Source organism: Dermochelys coriacea, chromosome 1, assembly GCF_009764565.3.
Source record: "Dermochelys coriacea isolate rDerCor1 chromosome 1, rDerCor1.pri.v4, whole genome shotgun sequence".
NCBI lineage: Eukaryota > Metazoa > Chordata > Testudines > Dermochelyidae > Dermochelys > Dermochelys coriacea.
This window is the reverse complement of record NC_050068.2, coordinates 275,263,381-275,288,748: the sequence shown is the minus strand read 5'-3', so window position 1 is coordinate 275,288,748 and position 25,368 is coordinate 275,263,381. Positions and strand designations below refer to the sequence as shown.

Sequence of the window (25,368 nt, the reverse complement as noted above, 5' to 3'; positions counted from 1 at the left end):
TGATGCTCAACCCTCCTACAGAACATCCACTTCTCCTTCTTTAGTCTCCATGAAAAACTACCTCTGTTCTGATCAGCAGGCCTTCTTAAATGGGGCAGCCTGGCCCTGATTGGATGCTTCACTAAGACTTCTCCCTATTGGCTGTCTCAATAAGCCCTCTTCTAATTGGCTGTGTTCTGTACAGCCTCCCCAAGGCTGCTTTAACCCTTCTTCTGACTGGGTGGGGGCAGATGCCCTACTACATGTCCCAGCCTTACACAAACTAAAGCCCAGAGCCTGTATACACTTATGTGTAGCCTCGTGGAATCCAGTGAGACTCTTCATGTGAGTTAATCTAAGCATGTGCACATATACTTGAAAAATTGGCCCCCATTTTCCTGTAAATGAACTGCATTGGAGTTTGTTTTTTTTCCCTTACTTACTACTACATAGCTGAGATGAACCAATATGCCAACTGACAAGGTAGAAATGGTGTATGCAGTGTTGTCGTAGCCATGTTGGTCCCAGGATATTACAGAGACAAGGTGGGTGAGGTAAGTGGTAAGCTTGAAAGCTTGTCTCTCTCATTAACAGAAGTTGGTCCAATAAATGATTACCTCACCCATCTTGTCTCTCTCAGGTAGAAATGTGGCAGAGACCTCTCACTTGATACATGCATAATCATATGGCCCTCCTGCAATATCCCTTGTAACTCTCAGCAAACCATAATACAATGGGTACCATCCCTTCCCTTGGCTTTTTAATGTTAGAAATCAATATTGGCAGAAAAAGATCAATATGCTCTCAGAAAGAACATGTACTCTGAACTTCATCTGAGCCTCCATCCATTGAGTAGTATTTGCCATTGTCTAAGGTCTACAGAGATAAGAGCAGGCACTTCATTTGCCTTTTCTTTACAACTAATGTGTTTCTCTCTTTCCAATTCCAATAGCGGTTATAAACCTAATATAAAAAAAATGACTACCATAATATAAAAATGTTAAGCAGGGCATAAGCAACTTTATACTTGATTTTTTGCCTAGTTAAGAAAAAAAAGTTCTTCCTTTCTCTCTGTCATTGCTATTTCATCAGGTTCCTTGCTACAAGCCCCAGGACATTAGACTACTTTACCAAACACTTTACTTCAATGTTTTAACACCTGCAGACTGGTGCCCTGACTTTGCTGTTTTGTTAAGGGTGCACACTGCCCTAAGCACTAGGGACTTTCGGTGAGTGGGGAAGAGCTATTTTGCAAGCTTGTCGGATCATTTTAAATAGTTTTCTCATGTAAAAGGGATTCAAGGAGGCAGTCTTAAGTTAGGCTTTTAAGACCATTAAAATAATTATACTATAATGTACAAATACAAATATTGATTTGTTTGTACTACTAAAGCTCATGGGAAATCTGGCTCTGCTATAAAGCCCAGCTGTTGTGATTCACTGTATTTTGGTTCTGGAATTCTGGCAGTTTAGGGAGTGCTAAATGGATGCAGCTGTAATACTGCTCTGACTGGCAGTAGTTTGCACCTGGGGTGAAATAAAAGTGAGCTGGGTTGTTATATAAGTATTACAGATCTTATTTCCTTTGTGTGAATTTTGAACAATAAACTGCTAGGATTAATAAAATGGATATTAATATTATTAAACTGGAAGTCTGGGGCAGGGAGTATTTGGTCTGAATGCTCACTCACCCAGTTGCTCAATTGGATTATAGGAAAGAGGTAGATGCAAAGTGGGATTTAACGAAAATGATGTATCCAAATCTGAACCTCCATAATTATCAGGCATATTCAGAGACGGCACTTTATTTTACATTGTTATAAAAACTGGGACCAAGTAGAAAGTCCCATCTTCTGCAATTGGATCCATGTAGGCAAACCCTTTTTTCATTAAAAAGAAAAGGAGTACTTGTGGCACCTTAGAGACTAACAAATTTATTTGAGCATAAGCTTTCGTGAGCTACAGCTCACTTCATCTGTGGCTCACGAAAGCTTATGCTCAAATAAATTTGTTAGTCTCTAAGGTGCCACAAGTACTCCTTTTCTTTTTGCGAATACAGACTAACACGGCTGCTACTCTGAAACCTTTTTTCATTGTGGGGTTTGTCTCACTTCTCCTAACAGGAACTTGTCCAGGGATGAATCTCAGTATTGAAACTTAACACTGCCAGAATCTCATGAGCAATAATTAAAACTGGGGGGAGGCTATCCAGCCACCGTGTAAACATAATAAGGAATGAGATCCTGAAGTCTAATTTCTCTATAACTCCTTCCTCATGTGAGGGTTAGAGACACAAATTAGAGGAATCAGTCTATGCTAGATCTTTGAGATTCACATCCCAGACCTAGTCACAAATCTGAGTTTAATTAACTATCAACTGTTAATGGGGTCTACAGAACCAAACACTATAGTGCCTCCTGAAAAAGTTGTGACAAACATCACATGTATTAAACTTGGACTCATGATTGGCAAGAGGACATGGGACAAAATACTCTAAATTATACAATTTTGTTTTAAATGGGACATAAGTGGTGTTGGGCCTCTGCATAGGAGGAAAATGTATGAGATAATTCTGATCTCTCTGAGCAGGGTATCAGACTTCATTTCCTTAGTCCATGGCTCATATAGGGAGCTTCCCCCACCCTATATTGAAGGTAGGTGATCCAGTTGCTTTCTAAGTGTGTTACTGTAAATCAAGGGCGTCAGTATTGGTTCATACTTAGAGCATAATTAGAGCAGGCTGGAATTTCGCATTTGAAAAAAAGTTTAAACAAGAAAATGGCATTTCTTAGAAATGAACGTTTGGAAATTTTTCTTTTATTTCTTTTTTAGAAAGAACCCAATTCTTTAAAGAAGTTTTCACCGGAGTATTTATCATTTTCCAGCCAGCTCTAGTTTAAGCTTCCAGGCACAAGTTTCCTTTTCTCTCTGACAAAATTATTGTTTCTGTTAGCAAACAAAGGTTATTCAAATGGGCCTCAATCCTGTGAAGTGGCAAGCACCCTCAGTTTCTATTGATGTTAATGGGAATTGAAGGAGCAATCAGCACCTAATAGAATTTCAGCTTCATACAGCACAATGTGAAAGTATTTAAAGGTAATCAGAGCAACTCCTTATTTAGCTTTGTGGAAGTCTTCTCACCCAAACTCATCCTCAGACCCTGTTCCTGCCTCAGTTTCCCCACTCTTGTACACGCTGGCAGGCTAACTCACCAGCTAGCATATCAATAACACTCTCATTAGCATCAATATTTCAGTCTTTTTCCCTAAAGACATGTTTATTGTTCCAACACTGTTCAACATCAGTGAAAACAAATAAACCAGTAAATAAACAAATAAACCACTGAACCTGTTCCTCAGTGGATTTCTGCTGCTATTTACACAGCAGGTATTCCCAGTCAATTCTTCCATCTAGCTAGTGTGACAAACCCGCTTTCCAGGTCTTGCCCTGAACAAGGGTCTCCTGTGAGAGTCCATCTATGACTCACTCCTTTAAGGTAGCTGCTTATGGGCCTTTTGTCCCATCAGATGGAACACAGTTGATTAGTCACAGGTGGGGGTAAAGCCCCACACTCTGAAAGGGCCACTCCACTCTGTGACTTAAGTTCTCTATGGGCATGCTGGAGGGAATGCAAGCTAATCTGATAAAGAATGGTGGCACAATGTTCCAAGAATAATGAAAACAGAACTGCAAATGAACATTTGACACCATATTCATTATGCAACTTAATGTGGAAAGGAAGAAAAATAAGTCAAAGATAAATAAATCAAGATGATGTTTCAGCTTGATGATAAGAAGAGAATGCTGTGTAAAGAACCTTCTGATTTATAACTTGTTACTTTTCCCCCAACTCTGGATGATGTGGAGGTAGAAGAACCTACCCAAAAGAGAGCACAGTATTACAAGTCAACGTATCAGTAGAGGTCTCCGTAATCTTCACAGTATAGGAAAAAGGAGTAATAGTCTGAAGTTTCAGGGATATCAGGCTGACCAGAGAGCTGGAAGATGTGTGTCTGGGCAGCTATTTGGGAGCTGGCAGTGGAAGGAAGGCTGGGTAACAGGTAGTCTGAAAGTTGTGCAGGGAATAGCCTGCAAGCAAGAGGCATGGGATGACAACACATGGGGAAGGCAGTAAAAGAACGTGGAGGGGTTCCACTGAGAAGCAGTTAGCCTCACATCCCTCTTCTGCACTGTCTTTGTGGTTATAAGTTAGGATCTGCCAGGCTGATTGATTGTTGTAAATACTGAAGTCCTTGTACTTAGAGTATCTGTCCCTTTTATTTTGGCCAGTCCTAGTAAAGGAATCACAATACTTATTTGAAATGTGTATTTAAAGGGACCCATTGAGGGTTAGAGCCTGTGGAGCCTAGTGCTTGGAGAATCTGCAAAACTTGCCTCCAAACCTGTGGTATGCCAAACACTAACATATCTAAAGTGCGGTCAGTCAGAAGGTCTGTAAGTATAGAAACATAACCAGATCACTAATGTTGTTGGGATTCTGGGTTGATGATACACAAAATTATGTTTGTTGCCCTTAACATAATCAGATTCTTCAGTAGAGTGGTGGAGAATATATTCTGGCTGTTTTTAACTGATGGCCAATTTGCAGAAATTGACAATTACAAGGTCAAATTAAATATCCAGGTTACAGAAGGAGGTAGTAAATATAATTCTCTGAGCCAAAATCTGACTTGATTTACCAGGGGGTTAATACAGAATATCACCTCTCAAATCAATGGAATTACTAAGTGTAACCCCCACTTGCAGTTTGGAACTCCCGTCTGAGCCTGCAGAGGGCCTTATCCAAAGGACAACTATTAGTTGCTAAAGCTCTGACCCCATTGCCAGCATGCTTGGAGCCCAGCTGTGGACTGAATGAAGTACAGTAGAACCTCAGAGTTATGAACACCACAGTTACAAACTGACTGGTCACCCACACACCTCTTCTGGAACCGGAAGAACACAATCAGGCAGCAGCAGAGACAAAAAAAAAAAAAGCACAAATACAGTACAGTATTGTGTTAAATGTAAACTAATACAAAAATAAAGTTTTTTTTTTTTAAATTGACAAGGTCGGGAAACTGTTTCTGTGCTTCTTTCATTTAAAATAAGATGGTTAAAAGCAGCATTTTCCTTCTTTATAGTAAAATTTCAAAGCTGTATTAAGTTAATGTTCATGTTGACTGAATGTTGTAAACTTTGGAAAGAACAACCATAATGTTTTGTTCAGAGTTACGAACATTTCAGAGTTACGAACAGCCTCCATTCCCAAGGTGTTCGTAACTCTGAGGTTCTACTGTAGAACCACCTGCTGGGACTAATAGGGAGGCTTCAGCCTGGAGTATTCAGGACAAACAGTCCACTGGACTAATGACAACCCACAGCTGTACAGCCCCTAGCAAGGGGACAGCCTGACTTGAGAGAGAGAGAGTTTAGTTTCGGTTTTGGCTTTGGAGGCTGGGAGAGACAATAATTCCTGTTGAAATCCCCATTCTCTCAAAGTGAGTTTGTACCACTCTGAATCTATGGCTGCATGAATCTGGCAGCTCCAGCACTGCAGTGCCCATCGTCTACAGAGAGAGCCAATCTGGGACCCCAGGGAGATTTCAAAACAGGAAACAAGTAAAGCCAGTAGGAGTTGGGAGAGCACCCTACCAAAGCCCAGGATGAAGAAAAAGTGAGGTGACTTTTGGTTAAGCCAGCCTTGGCAGCACTTCATCTCAGGACACTCAAACTCAGTGTACTACCTGCCTCAGGGAGGTGCTAGGGACGGAACTGGAGTTTGGAGGAGTTTAATTGTTAGAAGGTAGGATATTGTCTTATTTATGTTTAATAATGGTTAGTTATCTTAACTCCTTCCTTCCCCAGATCCAATTTTCCTGTTCTCAATAAAGTCACCCCCTCTATCATGCAGATATTTTTGGTGAGTCATTCTTTTGCTGGACTTTGTCTCATGTACATTGTCTCCTGTATAGTGTGCTTTACTCTCCTTGCCATCTAGCAGTATCAGCACTAATTGCATACCTAGCACAGTGAGGAATCACTGAAGTGGAGGCACTAGGCACCAATGAAAACAAAAATCTAAAACCCAACCCACATGAGGAGAGGGGAGAAGCTGCTACAAATGGGATAGTAAGCACCAGGGAGAGAAAAAGGAGGAGGGTTAAACCACATCTCAGGGGAGGGCCTACATAAGAATTTATCTCAGTGTAGCTGAGGTCACTTTGTCCTCAAGGAGGGACATTGAGATGGTGAAGTGCTTTAGGGTACTCTTCTTACCTTTTAGTACTGTAGCTTATTAGTTTTGGATACAGGGAGATGAAAGGAGATATGGAAGACATACGAAGTTCCATATACTCAAGTTTCATGCTCACCAAATTAACAGAGGGTGCAACTCATTCCTACAGAGCGGCTAGCGTAACTTAAGTCCCACTCCCATAGTATAATAGGCCTTGTGCAGGCCTTCTGCCCAGGAGTGAATTTCATCCAAAATGAATTGATTCATGTTTACACATACTCTTTGCCTAACAGCTAATACCATTGTTGTCAGTGCAAGCTTGAAAACTGTGTCTGCTGGGATGATTCAGCACAGTTTACATTTTGCCTTGTTGACATCTCTGTGAAGAACATGGCTCTGAGCAGATTACAGTCGGTGAGTAATTAAAATGTACAGTTTCAATTCCTCACCTACTCCCCAACTACAAATTTCCCCATGTTCAAATAGAGAAAAAAACCAACCCCCCTCTGAAGAGTGCACAGAAAGAATATACTCTAGAATGAAACTGTAACTGAAAGCAGTAAAATAAAGCCCTTGTGATGAGTGTTTCGGAAGGGAGACAAGCAGCAGAGAAGAGGACTTTAAAATGGAATATTGCAGCACAAGGGAGCACTTGCCATAGCAGAGTAGATAATCAGCAAGGCAGTGCTGAACTGCACTTTATCACGGAATGCAGACTGCATGGCAGCAAAAGATAATGCTTCAGTGCCAGATAGAGGCAGCATGGTGAGGTTGGCAGCACAGGAGAGCACTTTTTGTAACAATACAGACAAGCATTGTGGCAGCCTATTTACTTCCATGCAGAACTGATTAAATAACTCTGTGCTTAAAATAAACAGTGACCTGAGGTTGGTTTGGTTTGGTATTTTTTTTTTCTTTTTAAGTCAAATATATACACAGGTTCCTTTCTGCCCATTTGCTTTTGAAGAATATCACTAGACTGGACCAATTTTTGGAATTGAAAACTTCCAATAGATACTCTTCTTTAAAATATGCCAGGACACCTGTAGCACATAGACTCTTCAAAAATGTCTATTATTCAGAATTCCTATCCCAAACAAACATATTGGATTTGAGCATAGCTCAAAGTTTAGAATTTTATAAATGTTTTACCCTTCCACAACTTTGATCTATATATTAACTGAGTGTCTTAGAAATTTTTTGAAAGGTTATCTAGAAATATACTGTTCTGGGCCAAGGTGCTCGAAGCACCACAGGCCTGGCAGGAGTACTCTGAGAAAAACGAGGCTTACACACAGCTGTGAGTTATTGGCTTTACTGAAGGTTAGTGACCCACCCGCAACGGGGACTCCAAGCGTTGCAGTCACGGAGGCGAGGAACCCAGCACACCGGAGCTCTGCCTGGGACGGAGTCCAACGGAGGGGCAGACAATCAGCGTTTATAAGCACTACACAAAAACAGCTCATGAATATAGAGTTAGGTACTTCCCAAAGGGGGGACCGGTCCCAGCTGCTTTCCTGTGTCCTTCAGTAACTATCTACGTTCTACAGTAACCTCTCGGCTCGAGAAAGCGGAAATTCCCTAGCTAGGCCGTAACAAAGTCTTCTGCAGTCCCCTACACTCCTCTCCTCACTTTCTTGAGCGATGTCAAGGACCATGAGGATACAGTGCGGAGGGGACACTGTGCACAGCACTGGGAGACGAGGCCATGGCCACAAAGGCAGCAAAAATACAAGCCAAGAAGGCAAATAAGGCCAATAAGCAGGCCTTGAACAAGATGGGTGGCCCAACCCCGTAAGGTGGAGAGCCAGGACCAGAGCCAGGCGTCCCCTTGTTGTTGGCGGATCCCTGCCGCCAACTGATGGAGTCGTTGTAAATCGGCTTCAACGGAGGGCCCGTTGCATTGCATCCGTTACATTGAAGCAACACATACCAGCAAACTCCTGGTATGGGTGGCCGTGTCTAAGCAGCAAATAATCAATAGCTAGCCTATTTTGCAGCATTCCCTCGCCCAACTCATGTGAAAGGAGTGCGAGGACTGTAGAAGTCAGGTTGATAGTTTTCACGACAGCACACGCAAGGTGTTCCACCACATGATAATTATGCACCACCAACCCAGGAATGCCAATCAACGAAAAAGCAAGGGCCGCAGCTTCGGCCTCGGAAAATAAGGTCATGTCGGCTTTACAGGTGCAGTCAAGAGGGATGGTGTCTCTCCGGTGGTGGGCAGAGCAGTCCTGCCACATAAGAGAAACTATCCTGTGGGCAATTTCATATGCCCATATGCAAATGAAACCTCAGTGCTTTCATTACAGATTAACTCCACATTGGTGTGATTTGCCCCAACTTGCCTGGCATTTACAAAGAACATACAAGAAAAAGCAACAGTTACATTGGCAAGACAAAACGAATACATAGACGCATCTAGATTATATTGGGCGGGACCCAAAGCATACAAATCCATATATGTAATAGTCTTATCAATTGTCTTCAGTAAGGAATAGTGCTGGACAAGAGTCAGGTCTGTGCAGACACCGATGAAACAGATCTCCATCATGGCACCCACGGCATACGTATGTGGTAAGCAAAACGACGTTGCATTAACAGCACTTTGGGCTAACACCAACCAGGCATTCACGGAGGAGGTGGTAGCTCCTGCAGCGGTGATTCTCATAAGGAGTGCCGTGACAAACGGGAGAGCAAGACCATGCGGGGATAGTCTTCCCCTTCTGGGAGTATGTATGCCCATCCTTCCCCAGTGGTGAGGACTACGGCAGCCTGCGATTCCCGCTGCGGTATCGTCCACCACGTTAGCCAATACGTGCCACTCAGTCTCGCTCGGGGCGCTGGTTTCTAGACCTACAGGAGGTAAAGGGAACAGGTTACCGAGGGCCTCCCCTCACTCCAATTGCAATGGCTGTGTTGCAGAATTGGTGCAAGAGAGGGCACCCAACGAGCAATCCGAACTTAACCAATACGGGGGATAAAATCATAAGCCTGAAACCAATGGTGTGATGAAAAATAAGCATGGTGGCTCACATTGGAGCTGCAACTGGGCAGACCAGGGGTTCACCTCCTGTCCGGGCTGCAGGGCATAAGGGTGTGGTGCGTAAAAGGTAACTACGCCTTGCATGGGGTCAATCACACCTGGCGCCTGTATGAGATTCGCCCGTAGGTGGGCATGTACGGCAGGGGGAAAGACCAGATGCTGAAAGGGCGTCTGGCCACGCAACAAATGATTGTTGAGTAGCCAGACAGCCTGCTCCTGCACCCCAGACCACCCGCGGAGCGTATGGGTGAGAGTGAGGCGACGGATCTGATACTTCAAGAGCCCGTTCAGGCGCTCAATAAGGCCACTTGCTGTAGGCATATACCGAAGGTGGTAGTGCCAATCTACTGCTACGTCTGCGGCCCAGGTCTGTATGGCCTGGGCCGTAAAGTGGGTTCCCTGGTCGCTTTGTAGAGTGCGGGGAGTTCTGTAGCGGGAGCACAGTTGCTGTAGCGCAGCCAACGTAGTGGCTGCGGCCACGGTGGCGCTGGGGTATACAAACAGCAGGCCAGTATATGTATCTACAGCTGTAAAGGCATACTGCCAGCACCGCTCTTGAGGCAAGGGGCCAATATAGTCCACTTGCCAATCCTGACAGGGACCTGCAACCCGAGAAATTCTGCCGGTTGGTCCCGGGAGGACAATGGGCACCAAGCGGGAGCAAACTGGACAACTGGCACGAACCATCTGACAGGCCGCCAAGGGCAGGGAGGCGCCTTGGCGGAGGGCCGTGATTTGTGTTGCTCAGGCTCCTTGGTGGCCACCCTCCACATGGTACCGTTCCGCCAGCTGCAAGACCTCTCCCCGCACCATGGCATCGGCCACCACATTCCAGTGGGCCTTGGAGGTTTTAGCCTTTGTGTGGGTGTCTACATGTCACACGGCCAGAGGGGCCCGCCGGGCATAGCGCAGGAGTTGCTGCCGGAGTGCCGCTCCCCATAGGGGCCGGCCTGTGAATTCCCAACCCTTCGCCTCCCATGCAGTTATCCAGGTCCGGAGGCCCTTGTATAATACCCAGCTGTCTGTATAAAGGTAAACCCGTGGTGGGGTGCCCTCGATTGCTTGGGTGGTGGCCTGCAATTCGGCCCACTGGCTGGAGCCAGCCATTCCCCAAGCCATTGCCATGACATCTGCATGGGGGCATAGGCTATGGCCCGCCATTGCCTGGCTCCCTGCGCCGTATAGGAGGCTGACCCATCTGTGAACCATGCATATTCCTGTTCCTCGGTGGACAGTTGGTCCACCGAGGGGGCCTCTTCTACTGGAAAGGCGGGCATGGGGTCCTCCATTGTGGGCAGCTCCTCCATGAGAGAGGGCACATGCTCGAACGTGACGGTCCCCAGTAACAGGGCATGTGGGGTAGAAAGGGAGGGCTGGCCCAGCAGCATGCGCTGTTGCAAGTAATGCTTCCACTTAAAGAAGGTTGCGCTCTGTGCAACCCCTGTCTGCGTTTGGGCCAATTCCGCCCATACCCAGTGCTCCAGGGGGATGGGCGTGCGCATGATGACCGGGGTGGGACCCGTTATGCGTTCAGTACCCTGCAACGTCCACACCACTGCCAGGGGACTTTTCCAGGGGAGTGTATCCGGGTTCAGCCCCCTTCAGCGTACGGGACCAGAATCCAATTGATTCCTTTTGTTGGGCCCCTACCTGCTGCCATAGCCCCCAAGAGGCTATGTCCGCCACTATGGTGATCTCGAGCTTGAAGGGGACCACCGGCTGGGGAGCGTGGAGCCGAGCATGAGTGAGCAGGGCCTCCTTACACAAGTCAAAGGCAGTTTGATGGCCCCGCTGCCATTGCCATCGCTTTTCGTACCAAGGCCTGCAAAGGCCACATGAGGAAGGCTAAATGAGGAATGAAGGCATGAACCCAAGTAGACCAAGGAAAGCATGCAAATCTTTCTTCATCTCGGGTGGGGGATAACCCTGCACCGTTTGTTGCAGCTTCTGAGGAATTTGCCGATCTGGTCCCACCCACATAATACCTAGATAGACTATCGTCTGAGCGGGGCCCTGTATTTTCTGCGGGTTCAGAGTCCATCCGCGCACATCCAAGCCAGTAACGACTGCATGTAACGCATCTGCCACCAGTTCACGGGAGGGGCCGGATACCATCACGTCGTCAATGTAATGGTAACAATGGGCCACGTCTCGCAACCGTATTCGGGCAAGGTCAGCACTCACCAACTGGTGGCAAATAGTTGGGGAATGCTTCCAGCCCTGCAGCAGAACACAGAAAGTATATTGGCAGGCCTGCCACGAAAAGGCAAACTGCTCCTGACTCTCAGGGGCGATGGCGATAGAAAAGAAGGCATTTGCGAGGTCAATTATGGCGTGCCAGGGCAAGGCAGCTGCCGCGATGTGCTCGATCAGGGTCACCATATCCGGCACGACTGCTGTCAGTGGAGGGGTGACCCTGTTCAACTCGCAATAGTCTACTGTCATACGCCAAGCCCCATCCGGTTTCCGCACTGGCCAAAGGGGGCTATTGTACGGGCTTAAGGTGGGCCGAGTAATCTTGGCCTCTAACAGCACGCTGATCGTCTGGGTAATCTCCTCCTCTCCGCCAGTGAGGCGGTATTGTCACTTAGATACAACAGCAGTTGGGAGAGGCAACAGTAACCTCTTGGCTCGAGAAAGCGGAAATTCCCTAGCTAGGCAATAACAAAGTCTTCCACAGTCCCCAGCATATACTGTAATATTAATTATGACTGACCTTTGGCAGATATGTTAATGTGTATGTTGGAGCCCTGAACGATACCCTTACCCATATTTAGAAACAAACCCAGGTTAAAAATGAAGACTGAACTTCTGTGCTAAGAGGCATAATACAAAAGTTCTTGTCATTGCCAATTATTTGCCTTTCTTTGTTAATTTTATTCACTCGTTAGAATGAAATTGACAAGTAAATCAGACAATCCTATTAATCCTTTCTCATAATACAAGATAAGGGGACATTGAATTAAATTGAAAGGCAGCAAATTTAAAACTGAAAAAGGAAATACATTTTAGGCAATGCATAGTTAACCTGCGAAACTCATTACCACAGGGTATCATTGAGGTGAGAGCTTAGCAGGATTCAGAAATCTGTATATGTCTAATGAGCACATCCCACAGCTTCATGAGGCAAGTTTTTTTTAAGATGTTTGGAAAAGATACAAACCATCATGGTTTAGGGCATAAATTGGTGCATGAGGGTTCTGCAGGTATTAACTTCCCATATTCCATAATTGCTTATTTAATGGTTTTGTGAATCTTTCTCGGATACATCTGGTACTGCAGCCCCCATTGGCCTGGAACGGTGAACCGCAGCCAGTGGGAGTTGCAATCGGCCAAACCCGTGGACACTGCAGATAACAAACCGCCCCGGCCCGCCAGCAGATTTCCTTGACGGGCCACGTACCAAAGGTTGCCGATCCCTGCTTTAGATTTCTGAAGGAGCAATGGGTGAAATCCTGGCTCATTGAAGTCAATGGCAAAACCCCATTGACTTCAACGGGGCAAGGATTACACCCAATATGACTCCCTAACTTTACTACCAAGTACATCTTATAAAAATGACTCATTAATATCTTGTATGATTTTGTGATTATTTCACTCTCATTTTAATATGTTATAAAGCATAGCATAAAATAGAATCAATTGCTGATTCTGAAATAAATTAGATCATATCACACTGTGATACATTTTGTTAAACATATCATAGAAACATGGTATGAAATGAAGTGATTAGCTGTTCATACTGCAGACCATTCCAATGTCTTTTCTTTAAAAGAAACCCTGACATAATAAGCCATAATTGAATCTTAGCACAAGAAATGAGATTTTGGTTTATCATTATAGAAATATTGACTTGAACATTCAGTGCTTTCTTTGTCAGTTTGCGTTTCCCCATCTATACAGTATATAATGACAGTGTGAAAAGAAATTATTCAGCAATAAGGATTCAGTTTATCATCCTTGCAGAATAATACTGAATTCCTGTATCATCGCCTTTAAAATAAGAAGATATATCAAAACTGAACTGTAGACATTCAGGTTGACATACTGGCCCTATTGAAGTTCAGTGGGAATTTTTCCACTAGCTTCACTGGGACCCGGATTTCATTCTTAAAGAACAAACAGAAAAGTCTATTCAGAAGGAGGGAAAGCTGATGATTAGTAGTGTATTCAAGTCTCATAATCAAATGTTTCTGAAGATCCTTAAAATAGGTTATGCTCTAATGGGAAATCAAAATTGGTAAATATTACAGTTTGTGAGATAACTATGATTCTCTGAAGTGAAATGAAAATAGTTTTTATATTGTAAATTCCTCATTGTGACAATGAGTTTGAAGTGCAACTCATCAACTACTGCACTGCAGAACTGCAACTATTCACTTTGACGAGTAAAAAGAAAAGGAGTACTTGTGGCACCTTAGAGACTAACAAATTTATTAGAGCATAAGCTTTCGTGAGCTACAGCTCACTTCATCGGATGCATTTGGTGGAAAAAACAGAGGAGAGATTTATATACACACACAGAGAACATGAAACAATGGGTTTATCATACACACTGTAAGGAGAGTGATCACTTAAGATAAGCCATCACCAGCAGCGGGGGGGGGGGGTGAAGGAGGAAAACCTTTCATGGTGACAAGCAAGGTAGGCTAATTCCAGCAGTTAACAAGAATATCAGAGGAACCGTGGGGGGTGGGGTGGGGGGGAGAAATACCATGGGGAAATAGTTTTACTTTGTGTAATGACTCATCCATTCCCAGTCTCTATTCAAGCCTAAGTTAATTGTATCCAGTTTGCAAATTAATTCCAATTCAGCAGTCTCTCCTTGGAGTCTGTTTTTGAAGCTTTTTTGTTGAAGGATAGCCACTCTTAGGTCTGTGATCGAGTGACCAGAGAGATTGAAGTGTTATCCAACTGGTTATTGAATGTTATAATTCTTGACATCTGATTTGTGTCCATTCATTCTTTTATGTAGAGACTGTCCAGTTTGGCCAATGTACATGGCAGAGGGGCATTGCTGGCACATGATGGCATATATCACATTGGTAGATGCGCAGGTGAAGGAGCCTCTGATAGTGTGGCTGATGTGATTAGGCCCGATGATGGTATCCCCTGAATAGATATGTGGACAGAGTTGGCAACGGGCTTTGTTGCAAGGATAGGTTCCTGGGTTAGTGGTTCTGTTGTGTGGTGTGTGGTTGCTGGTGAGTATTTGCTTCAGATTGGGGGGCTGTCTGTAAGCAAGGACTGGCCTGTCTCCCAAGATCTGTGAGAGTGATGGGTCGTCCTTCAGGATAGGTTGTAGATCCTTGATGATGCGTTGGAGAGGTTTTAGTTGGGGGCTGAAGGTGATGGCTAGTGGCGTTCTGTTATTTTCTTTGTTGGGCCTGTCCTGTAGTAGGTGACTTCTGGGTACTCTTCTGGCTCTGTCAGTCTGTTTCTTCACTTCAGCAGGTGGGTATTGTAGTTGTAGGAATGCATGATAGAGATCTTGTAGGTGTTTGTCTCTGTCTGAGGGGTTGGAGCAAATGCGGTTCTATCGTAGAGCTTGGCTGTAGACAATGGATTGAGTGGTATGATCTGGATGAAAGCTAGAGGCATGTAGGTAGGAATAGCGGTCAGTAGGTTTCCGATATAGGGTGGTGTTTATGTGACCATCGCTTATTAGCACCGTAGTGTCCAGGAAGTGGATCTCTTGTGTGGACTGGTCCAGGCTGAGGTTGATGGTGGGATGGAAATTGTTGAAATCATGGTGGAATTCCTCAAGAACTTCTTTTCCATGGGTCCAGATGATGAAGATGTCATCAATGTAGCGCAAGTAGAGTAGGGGCATTAGGGGACGAGAGCTGAGGAAGCGTTGTTCTAAGTCAGCCATAAAAATGTTGGCATACTGTGAGGCCATGCGGGTACCCATCGCAGTGCCGCTGATTTGAAGGTATACATTGTCCCCAACTGTGAAATAGTTATGGGTGAGGACAAAGTCACAAAGTTCAGCCACCAGGTTAGCCGTGACAATATCGGGGATACTGTTCCTGACGGCTTGTAGTCCATCTTTGTGTGGAATGTTGGTGTAGAGGGCTTCTACATCCATAGTGGCTAGGATGGTGTTTTTAGGAAGATCACCAATGGACTGTAGTTTCCTCAGGATGTCAGTGGTGTCTCGAAGATAGCTGGGAGTGCTGATAACGAAGGGCCTGAGGAGGGAGTCTACATAGCCAGACAATCCTGCTGTCAGGGTGCCAATGCCTGAGATGATGGGGCGTCCAGGATTTCCAGGTTTATGGATCTTGCGTAGCAGATAGAATACCCCAGGTCGGAGTTCTAGGGGTGTGTCTGTGCGGATTTGTTCTTGTACATTTTCAGGGAGTTTCTTGAGCAAATGCTGAAGTTTCTTTTGGTAAGTCTCAGTGGGATCAGAGGGTAATGGCTTGTAGAAAGTGGTGTTGGAGAGCTGCCTAGTAGCCTCTTGTTCATACTCCGACCTATTCATGATGACGACAGCACCTCCTTTATCAGCCTTTTTGATTTTGATGTCAGAGTTGTTTCTGAGGCTGTGGATGGCACTGTGTTCTGCATGGCTGAGGTTATGGGGTAAGCGATGCTGCTTTTCCACAATTTCAGCTCGTGCACGTCGGCGGAAGCACTCTATGTAGAAATCCAGGCTGCTGTTTCGACCTTCAGGAGGAGTCCACCCAGAATCCTTCTTTCCTTCCTTTCTCAGCTCTCGTCCCCTAATGCCCCTACTCTACTTGCGCTACATTGATGACATCTTCATCATCTGGACCCATGGAAAAGAAGCTCTTGAGGAATTCCACCATGATTTCAACAATTTCCATCCCACCATCAACCTCAGCCTGGACCAGTCCACACAAGAGATCCACTTCCTGGACACTACGGTGCTAATAAGCGATGGTCACATAAACACCACCCTATATCGGAAACCTACTGACCGCTGTTCCTACCTACAGGCCTCTAGCTTTCATCCAGATCATACCACTCGATCCATTGTCTACATCCAAGCTCTACGATAGAACCGCATTTGCTCCAACCCCTCAGACAGAGACAAACACCTACAAGATCTCTATCATGCATTCTTACAACTACAATACCCACCTGCTGAAGTGAAGAAACAGATTGACAGAGCCAGAAGAGTACCCAGAAGTCACCTACTACAGGACAGGCCCAACAAAGAAAATAACAGAACGCCACTAGCCATCACCTTCAGCCCCCAACTAAAACCTCTCCAACGCATCATCAAGGATCTACAACCTATCCTGAAGGACGACCCATCACTCTCACAGATCTTGGGAGACAGGCCAGTCCTTGCTTACAGACAGCCCCCCAATCTGAAGCAAATACTCACCAGCAACCACACACCACACAACAGAACCACTAACCCAGGAACCTATCCTTGCAACAAAGCCCGTTGCCAACTCTGTCCACATATCTATTCAGGGGATACTATCATAGGGCCTAATCACATCAGCCACACTATCAGAGGCTCCTTCACCTGCGCATCTACCAATGTGATATATGCCATCATGTGCCAGCAATGCCCCTCTGCCATGTACATTGGCCAAACTGGACAGTCTCTACATAAAAGAATGAATGGACACAAATCAGACGTCAAGAATTATAACATTCAAAAACCAGTTGGAGAACACTTCAATCTCTCTGGTCACTCGATCACAGACCTAAGAGTGGCTATCCTTCAACAAAAAAGCTTCAAAAACAGACTCCAACGAGAGACTGCTGAATTGGAATTAATTTGCAAACTAGATACAATTATCTTAGGCTTGAATAGAGACTGGGAATGGATGAGTCATTACACAAAGTAAAACTATTTCCCCATGGTATTTCTCCCCCCCACCCCACCCCCCACGGTTCCTCTGATATTCTTGTTAACTGCTGGAATTATAGCCTACCTTGCTTGTCACCATGAAAGGTTTTCCTCCTCCCTCGCCCCCCCCCCCCCCGCTGCTGGTGATGGCTTATGTTAAGTGATCACTCTCCTTACAATGTGTATGATAAACCCATTGTTTCATGTTCTCTGTGTGTGTATATAAATCTCTCCTCTGTTTTTTCCACCAAATGCATCCGATGAAGTGAGTTGTAGCTCACGAAAGCTTATGCTCTAATAAATTTGTTAGTCTCTAAGGTGCCACAAGTACTCCTTTTCTTTGTGCGAATACAGACTAACACGGCTGCTACTCTGAAACTTTGACTAGTGTGACTGGGATCCCAGTGCGGGCCAGCTGAGGTCACTCAATTATGGTGAACTGAAAAGAATGGGGCAGACAATTCCCATAAAGATGATGGATTTTTAAATACTTAGATTTACCAAGCCAACAGAAAATAGCTTCTTTAGTACCGCACTGGTTGCCCAGAAACCAGCAACAGAGTTCCCTTAAACTAACCCTGCCTCAGGCCTCCATCCAGGTACCCAAGTCAAATATGATGAAGATTTCTGAAAATCTTGTTTAATCATTTAAAAGAAAAGGTTCTACCAATACCAAAGGATCAGACACATTACCTCCCAAATTATTGAATAGTCCAGATCTTACTCAAATACACGCTTACAGCCAATTCTTATTAACTAAACTAAAAATTATTAAAAAAAGAAAAGAGAATATGGTTAAAAGATCAATATACATACAGACATGAGTTCAATTCTTGAGGTTCAGATACATAGCAGAGATGGTGAGCTTTGTAGTTGCAAAGAGTTCCTTTAGAATTTAGTCCATAGGTTATAGTCCAACATCCAATATCACCTTCCGGGAGTACCAGCATAACTGGGATCTCAGTCTGGTGACTCAAACTTCCCCTACTGAAGCTTAAGCAGATCTGAGATGACAGAATCAGGACCCAATGGTCTTTTAAACAGTTTTCCAGCAGCCATTTGACCATACAGTCCTGGGTAAACAATAGGTTTTTGATGTAACCTTTTGCTTCCTAAACACTACCAGTAATCAGTTACACAAATTAATATAGGGCAATTTATTCATTAGGCAGTCTATCACAAACCTCAAAGAGACATATAGACAATGACATTACTTCACCCAAGATTCATCTAAATGTTAATATTTCCTTTTGATCTCTGAATTAATAGTTACAGTGACAGACAGGAACTATCTGTTTACATGGCTACCGTCAAAGATACACACAATTAATATTAACTCTAACTTCTAACAACATAGGTTTGCATTTCAAAGTTCTAGTCTATTAAGCATTGAATGGCCTTAATCACCATTTCTAACATGACTTTAAAGGTGAGCTCTGGGTCATTCAGCCTGCAAGCTATTTAACCCTTTCTGCCCATGAGTTATATTTTGTATAAGATTTCCTGCAATTATATAGCAGTGGTAGCAACAATGGTTTGCATAATTATATTTTAATCAGACAACGTCACAACTAGTTAAATAGATTCACAGCTACTAATGCATACTAAGCTTGTATTGTATTTAGCATTTTTAGGCATGATTTCTTAGATTGTTAAACTGGTTAACCAGGTGACTAATGAACCAGTTGTGATCTTGATTTGATTAAGTTCCATACCTTTGACAGCAAAGTATAAAATAGATACAATTATGCACTGCAGTTCTTCAGCAACATAAAGAAACAGATTTTGTTATACAGGAAAGGTGTGTCATGCTGCGTTGGCCCGAAGATGGATAAAAACGTCCAGTAGGAAATAGATTAGTCATCTCTAATTTTGGTCAGTTAAATTTTTACTACAGAGATAAGGAGAGAATAAATAGATCTGAGTATCAGAGTTAGAGGCCAAGCAAGCGAAAGGTCACTTGGAGGATGATTATCGAAGGTTTAAAAAAAATCAAGAACCACCCCCTGGGATAACAGACTGGGAGGGAGAGAAAGAGGCAGCATCAAAAAACATGAATGGGATTAAATATTAAGAAAGGGCAGTCCCAGAAGCCTAAGGAAGAGAGTATTTCAAGGAGAAGTAGGTAGTTGACTGTTAAAAGCAGCAGAAGATCCTCCGGCAAGCAAGATGTCTTCAGTGATTTGTGTAGGCAGTTTCAGGGAAGGAGATGCAAAAAAGTAGTCGCCCAAACAGGATCCAGAGGAGAAAAGGGTATCTCCCCAGTATTTCCCTTCCCAGTTTTCTGGTAGTCTTCCCTCCAAATAAACAAATAGCTGGCGTGGTTGTTCCTAGAAGTAGGAGGCAAATTAACACATATTCCTTATGTTTCATAGTTGAATTCACTTTTGTGGTAATGCCTTTGTGGCTGGGTACCTCTGAGGAGTGTCTGGAACAAACAACTCCTGAGACTGTGTGGTGTTTTTGTTGCACTTTGCGGAAGTTTAAAATAAAAGTTACCCAGCGATGGGGAATTATTCTGTTAACGCATTTCAAGATTTTTAACGCATTTACTCTTTTGTTGGATGACTGACATCATGACTCAAGAATAACAAAAAAGACACTCTTATTAACAAGTGACACTTCTTTACAGGGATTCACTATCTTTTGATTTGTTGAATTATTTTGTCTCATGAGATAGCGGTAAAAAAAAGTCTTGGTTACTGATATTTCTGGTTTCAAGTTTCAAGCACATTGGGTGTTGAGCTATTTGAAATCTTGATCCCTTTGAAGTCAGTGGCAAAACTTCTGTTCAGTAGGGATAGAATTTCACCATGAATCTTATTTAGGTGCTTGTGTGGGTGCTGAGTGCTTTAAAATCTGGCCTTATATGTTTTGCTTTTCAGATTTCTTCTGATCTACCAGTCAATGAATTGGTATCAACTGTGCCCATCAGTTTATCCTCTGTTAGCACCTTACTTAAGTCGTTATTTGGCACCCCCATTCTAGATCTTCTCTGAGATAACAGCAATCTGGCTAAGGGGAAAAGTATAATATGTTTCAGCATGATTGGGGATGGGGGTGAGCGATATAATGTAATTTTTATATAACAGGAATGTGACCAGGTGCTGTCTCAAAAGCACACTACCTTCTGGTACAGTGTGACCTTGCAGGCAGGCTACCCTCAGTTCCCTCTTGGTTCAGTACAATAATTTACTACCAGACTGGCCCCTATTAATTCAATTATTTTGTTTCTGGGCCAATAGAGGGATGGAAGCATTGTTCCTGCTGCTAGTATCTTCTTTTTATGAGGCAGGAGGTAGCATATATAGCCTTCCTTCCCAGGGCTCATCATGGTTGGAGGGAGAGAGGGGAGCTTTTCCCCACCCTGCACTACAAGGGTCCTGGTCCCAGGTCAATAAAGGTATGTCTACCAAGCAACTAACACCTGCAACTGGCCCTGGTCAGCTGACTCAGGCTCACAGGGCTTGGGCTGTAAAATTGCTGTGTAGATGTTTGGGCTTGGGTGAAGCCAGGACTCTGGGAAACTTCCTGCTCAGGGGGCCCAAGTGGGGAGATTCCCATAGTCCCGCTCCAGCCCAAGTCCGAATGTCTACGCTGAAATTTTAGAGCCATGAAGCCTGAGGCTTGTAAGCCAGAATCAGCTGACCAGGGACAATTGTAGGTGTTTTATTGCTGGATGGACATACCCTAATGGAACAGTAGAATGAGTTTCCCCACATACACTAATTATTCCCTGGGATCACTTCCTCTCCACCAGTATCTGCCTGTGCTATTTTCTGGGCCCTTGTGTATCTCAAAATTCCCCAAGCTTTACAGAGCCATGCCATGAAACAGAGGTAGGCTGACCCTAGTCTCTAATACCTTTAAAGGGGACAGATCATCCTGTTAAAAAGGTATTTTTGTGTACTCCTTACTCACCCCCATTTTAAATCCCACTTTTGAATCTCAAAGTCTTTTGTTTTGTGCACCAGAGGAATTGTTGTAACTTTTTCTGAGGTTCAGTTAAAATCTTAATGTAAAAGAGACTATACTTTTATGTAAGAGAATTTTTCTTCAAAGCTTGAAAAATTAATTGAAATTTGAATATGCTGCCTTTCATTTCACCCTATGTAATTATTTCACCAACCCAATAATCATTACATTAGCATTCAACTAGTAATTACTTATAACCTACAAGGTCATATTGTATGATGGCAGATATGTCTGGGGGCATTAAGTCACATATTAATCCTGTTAATTTATTTACACACTGACTGACTAAATGCTCTCGCAACTACATTCTGAAGCCAAAAACAATAACTACTGTACTGTGAGCAGTTCTGTAGCTGCTAAATTGTACTGCCTCTGTAAATAAGGTACATAACCAAAAATTGTCAATAGTGCAAGATTAAGTGACAGTAATTAGATTAACAAATTTATTAGAGCATAAGCTTTCGTGAGCTACAGTTCACTTCATTGGATGCATCCGATGAAGTGAGCTGTAGCTCACGAAAGCTTATGCTCTAATACATTTGTTAGTCTCTAAGGTGCCACAAGTACTCCTTTTCTTTTTACGAATACAGACTAACACGGCTGCTATTCTGAAACCAGTAATTAGATTGTAACTTGTAAGTAAATGCAATTACGTCTGAGTTTTTACAAAGTAACATTTCCTAATACAGTAGTTACTTAAAAAGTTGTCATATTCATGAATATTCAGCCTTTATCTGGAAGTTGTTTGGCCTTGGTTGTAACTAGCCATTTAAGGACTGACTGAAGCAACTATTGAAGATTGTTGGTCAAGTTTTCAGTCCATTTTTATCCGTACTTTATAGACCATATAATGTTTTGAAAATAACAGCATGGGCTATTCAAGGAATCTTTCCACATAAAGGTGTCCCTTTAAAAGGCAGATATTATGCTATGCTCTCCATGATTTAATTTACCTACTCAGATGGAAGGGAGCGGGGAAAGAGAGCAGAGTGTCTGTGAGAAGTGTGGGTTGCTCTTTGGTGATCATGAATATAGCATTTGGGTCTTCTGTTACCAGCTGTACTTCAAGTAGTGGTGGATATTTCTCCCTGGAGATCAGTCCCACTAGGGAAAAAGGGAGGAGGCCCTTTCTACAAGTCACCTACCAGGGTCGCTTAAGGGTCATTCAATGACTATGCCAAAGTCTATATCCTTAATGGCTGTAGCTTGTGGGGATCACCACAATTACAGGGCATCACCACAGCATGGTCAAAGGGAGCCACACTGAGGACAGGTCTACACTAAAAAGTTAGGTCAAGTTAGCTATGTCACTCCAGGGTGTAAAAAATCCACACCCCGAATGATGTAATTAAGCCAAACTAACTCCCGGTATAGACAGCACTAGATCAATGGAAGAATTCTTCTCTCAACCTAGCTACCATTACCCTGAAATGTGGATTAAGTACAGCAATAAGAGAACCCTTCCATTGCTCTAGCAAGTGTCTACACTGAGGCACTACAGCAGCATTTTCAGTGAAGTAGCCTAAGAGACCCCTGGAGCCTGGGGGCCCTAGTCATAGATCAGGACCCCATTGTGCTAGGCTCTGTACAAAACACAGAACAAAGACAGTCTCTGCCCCAAAAACCTTACAATCTAAGTATAAGACAAGAGACAACAGATGGATACAGGTTGGAGATGGGGAGTGAAAGGAAACAATGGGCCAATACTAGTCAGCATGCTTGGCAGTGGTACCAGCAAACCAGTGTTAGCCTGGGTAATCAATGCCCATGTGTGAGCAGCTGCACTGCAAAGCCCTACCGAAGTTATTGGTGCTAATTTCCCTGGTATGGCACATCACAGGCTTCTTTGTGCTGCAGTAAGTGGAGTTGTTTTATGGTTCTTTCCCAGTGACTTCTGGGAGAACTTGTCTGTCCTTCAGGGCACATAAGAGTAATTGTGGGAAGACATTGGAGGCCTGTCAGCACTTGGATAATTTAGCTTGTGTCCTCATAGTAGGCCAAAAATTACTAGAAGTTACTAGATGACAGGCCCTGGTTCTCATGGGAGACTTCAATCACCCTGATATCTGCTGGGAGAGGGAACTGGGATTGTTTAGTCTGCAGAAGAGAAGAATGAGGGGGGATTTGATAGCTGCTTTCAACTACCTGAAAGGGGGTTCCAAGGAGGATGGATCTAGACTGTTCTCAGTGGTAGTAGATGACAGAACAAGGAGTAATGGTCTCAAGTTGCAGTGGGAGAGGTTTAGGTTGGCTATTAGGAATACTTTTTTACTAGGAGGGTGGTGAAGCACTGGAATGCTTTACCTAGGGAGGTGGTGGAATCTCGTTCCTTTGAGGTTTTTAAGGACAGGCTTGACAAAGCCCTGGCTGGGATGATTTAATTGGGGATTGGTCCTGCTTTGAGCAGGGGGTTGGACTAGATGACCTCCTGAGGTCCCTTCCAACCCTGATATTCTATGATTCTAAGTGGAATGCATCTGATGAAGTGAGCTGTAGCTCATGAAAGCTTATGCTCAAATAAATTTGTTAGTCTCTAAGGTGCCACAAGTACTCCTTTTCTTTTTATGATTCTATGAAAATTCCCAGATATGTTGATATTAATGAAACAGATAACATTTCTGGAAAAAGTTTGTAAAGATGCAGGGGTTTTTTTTTCATAATTTGAATGTGCTGAATGTGAAAATGCTGTTTACCAAGCTGAATTTTGAACTTTAAGTAAAAAACAAAAAAGAAAATGGCTATCATTTGTAACTTCAAAAAATAAATAAAAATAAAGGAGAGAAACATATGGAATATATCCCAAATTTGGCATACTGGGCTATCAGAAAATGCAGGGAGCAATTCTTGTTCAAGATCAAAATCTCTGCTTCCTCTGGTCACATGATGATATGCACTTGAATTTTGTTGGTTTTGCAGTAAGGATGACATTTAACATTCAGTAAACAATGTACTTTTCAGGTATTTTTGATATGTGAAGGAGTTAAGTGCACTACTATGCATTACACAAAGTATCATATACAATATAATAGGATGCTTTCCATAAGCATATATAAATATAATTTCAGAAATATAAATTATTAGCTAGTTATGAACCTTAATCAATAGCCTAACCTAAAGCTGACTTTTACTTATAATGTAAGCAATTTGAGTATTTATTTGGATACTTGTGCATGGCATAAGCTATATACCAATAAATATTTGTTATTTATTCAATATTCATGTGGTAGTTGATAATATTTATTATTATTGTCAGGTATTCCATAGACGAAACATGGAGGAAGTCTTGCACCTGAAGATTCTCCCAACAGTATGTTATGAACAATGCATTATGTGCCAACAAATAAAAAAGGACACCGTTTTTGCTTCTAATGAACAGAAACTGGCTACAACACAAGACAGAAACTCAGGGATTTCCAAAATATGGATGCAATTGATAGAAGAATTCTAATAGCTCTTCAATCTGAATGTAGGCAACCATTACTTTGACATAAAATCTGTTATGCAATGTACACAGATAATGGTAAAATTAGCAGAATTCATAAATTGATCTGAAGGAACTTTAATCAACTGGTAAGGGGGAACTCCAAACCCAGTCTTGTGCTACAATCACCAAAATCTTGACAGTGTTTTGGAGCAAGATCCCATAACGAACTGGAGTCTTTTCATTTTCTGCCAGGATTGAAGTTTCAAACAAGTACTTTCTTCAGGAACAACACTCACAATGAACAAATACTTGAGACAACAGAATATTGTTGAGCTTAGTGTACGTGTAGCTGATGTTAGTGACCCTATAGCCTCAGAAGGGAAATACCACACTAATCATTATAAATATTTCTTGAGAAAAGGAACAAAAATTAAGCATGAACCACTCATAGTAGTACTGACATGACATGATCTGGCTTTGTAATGAGTTAAACATTGTGCAGAAGAAGTCAGTGTTTTGGAACTTTCATAGTAATGGAGTCATTGTTTTCTCACAAATGAATGTGAAACATCTCCCCCAGTTGCATTTGAGAATGTTGTGGCAACGTTCAATAAAAATTTATTCCACATCTTGATGGTGCCTATGAGTTCATTGTTTTATGTGATCAACCTCCTTTGGGGAGAGAAAATTTATTAGTCCCAGTGAAATTCCATCACACCCCTTTCTCTAAATTGTTAGTCAGTGCAGGAGAAGAAAATTTATCAACCATTCCAGTTTACAAGACTGAACTGGAAGATGAATTTCTCTCAATTGTATATGTAGCACTGAAATTACACTCACATGTAATTGCTCATCCTGGATAC

The 25,368-nt window shown here is 43.1% G+C and overlaps 2 long non-coding RNA genes across 2 annotated transcripts; both read left to right on the top strand.

The window, feature by feature from the left end:
- Positions 1 to 312: 312 nt before the first annotated feature.
- LOC122455850 lies at positions 313 to 25,139 on the top strand. The gene is made up of 2 exons (XR_006274347.1): positions 313 to 462; positions 24,335 to 25,139. It is a non-coding gene; the product is annotated as an uncharacterized LOC122455850 (long non-coding RNA).
- LOC122455853 lies at positions 5,389 to 6,618 on the top strand. The gene is made up of 3 exons (XR_006274351.1): positions 5,389 to 5,601; positions 5,848 to 5,934; positions 6,511 to 6,618. It is a non-coding gene; the product is annotated as an uncharacterized LOC122455853 (long non-coding RNA).
- Positions 25,140 to 25,368: the final 229 nt, after the last annotated feature.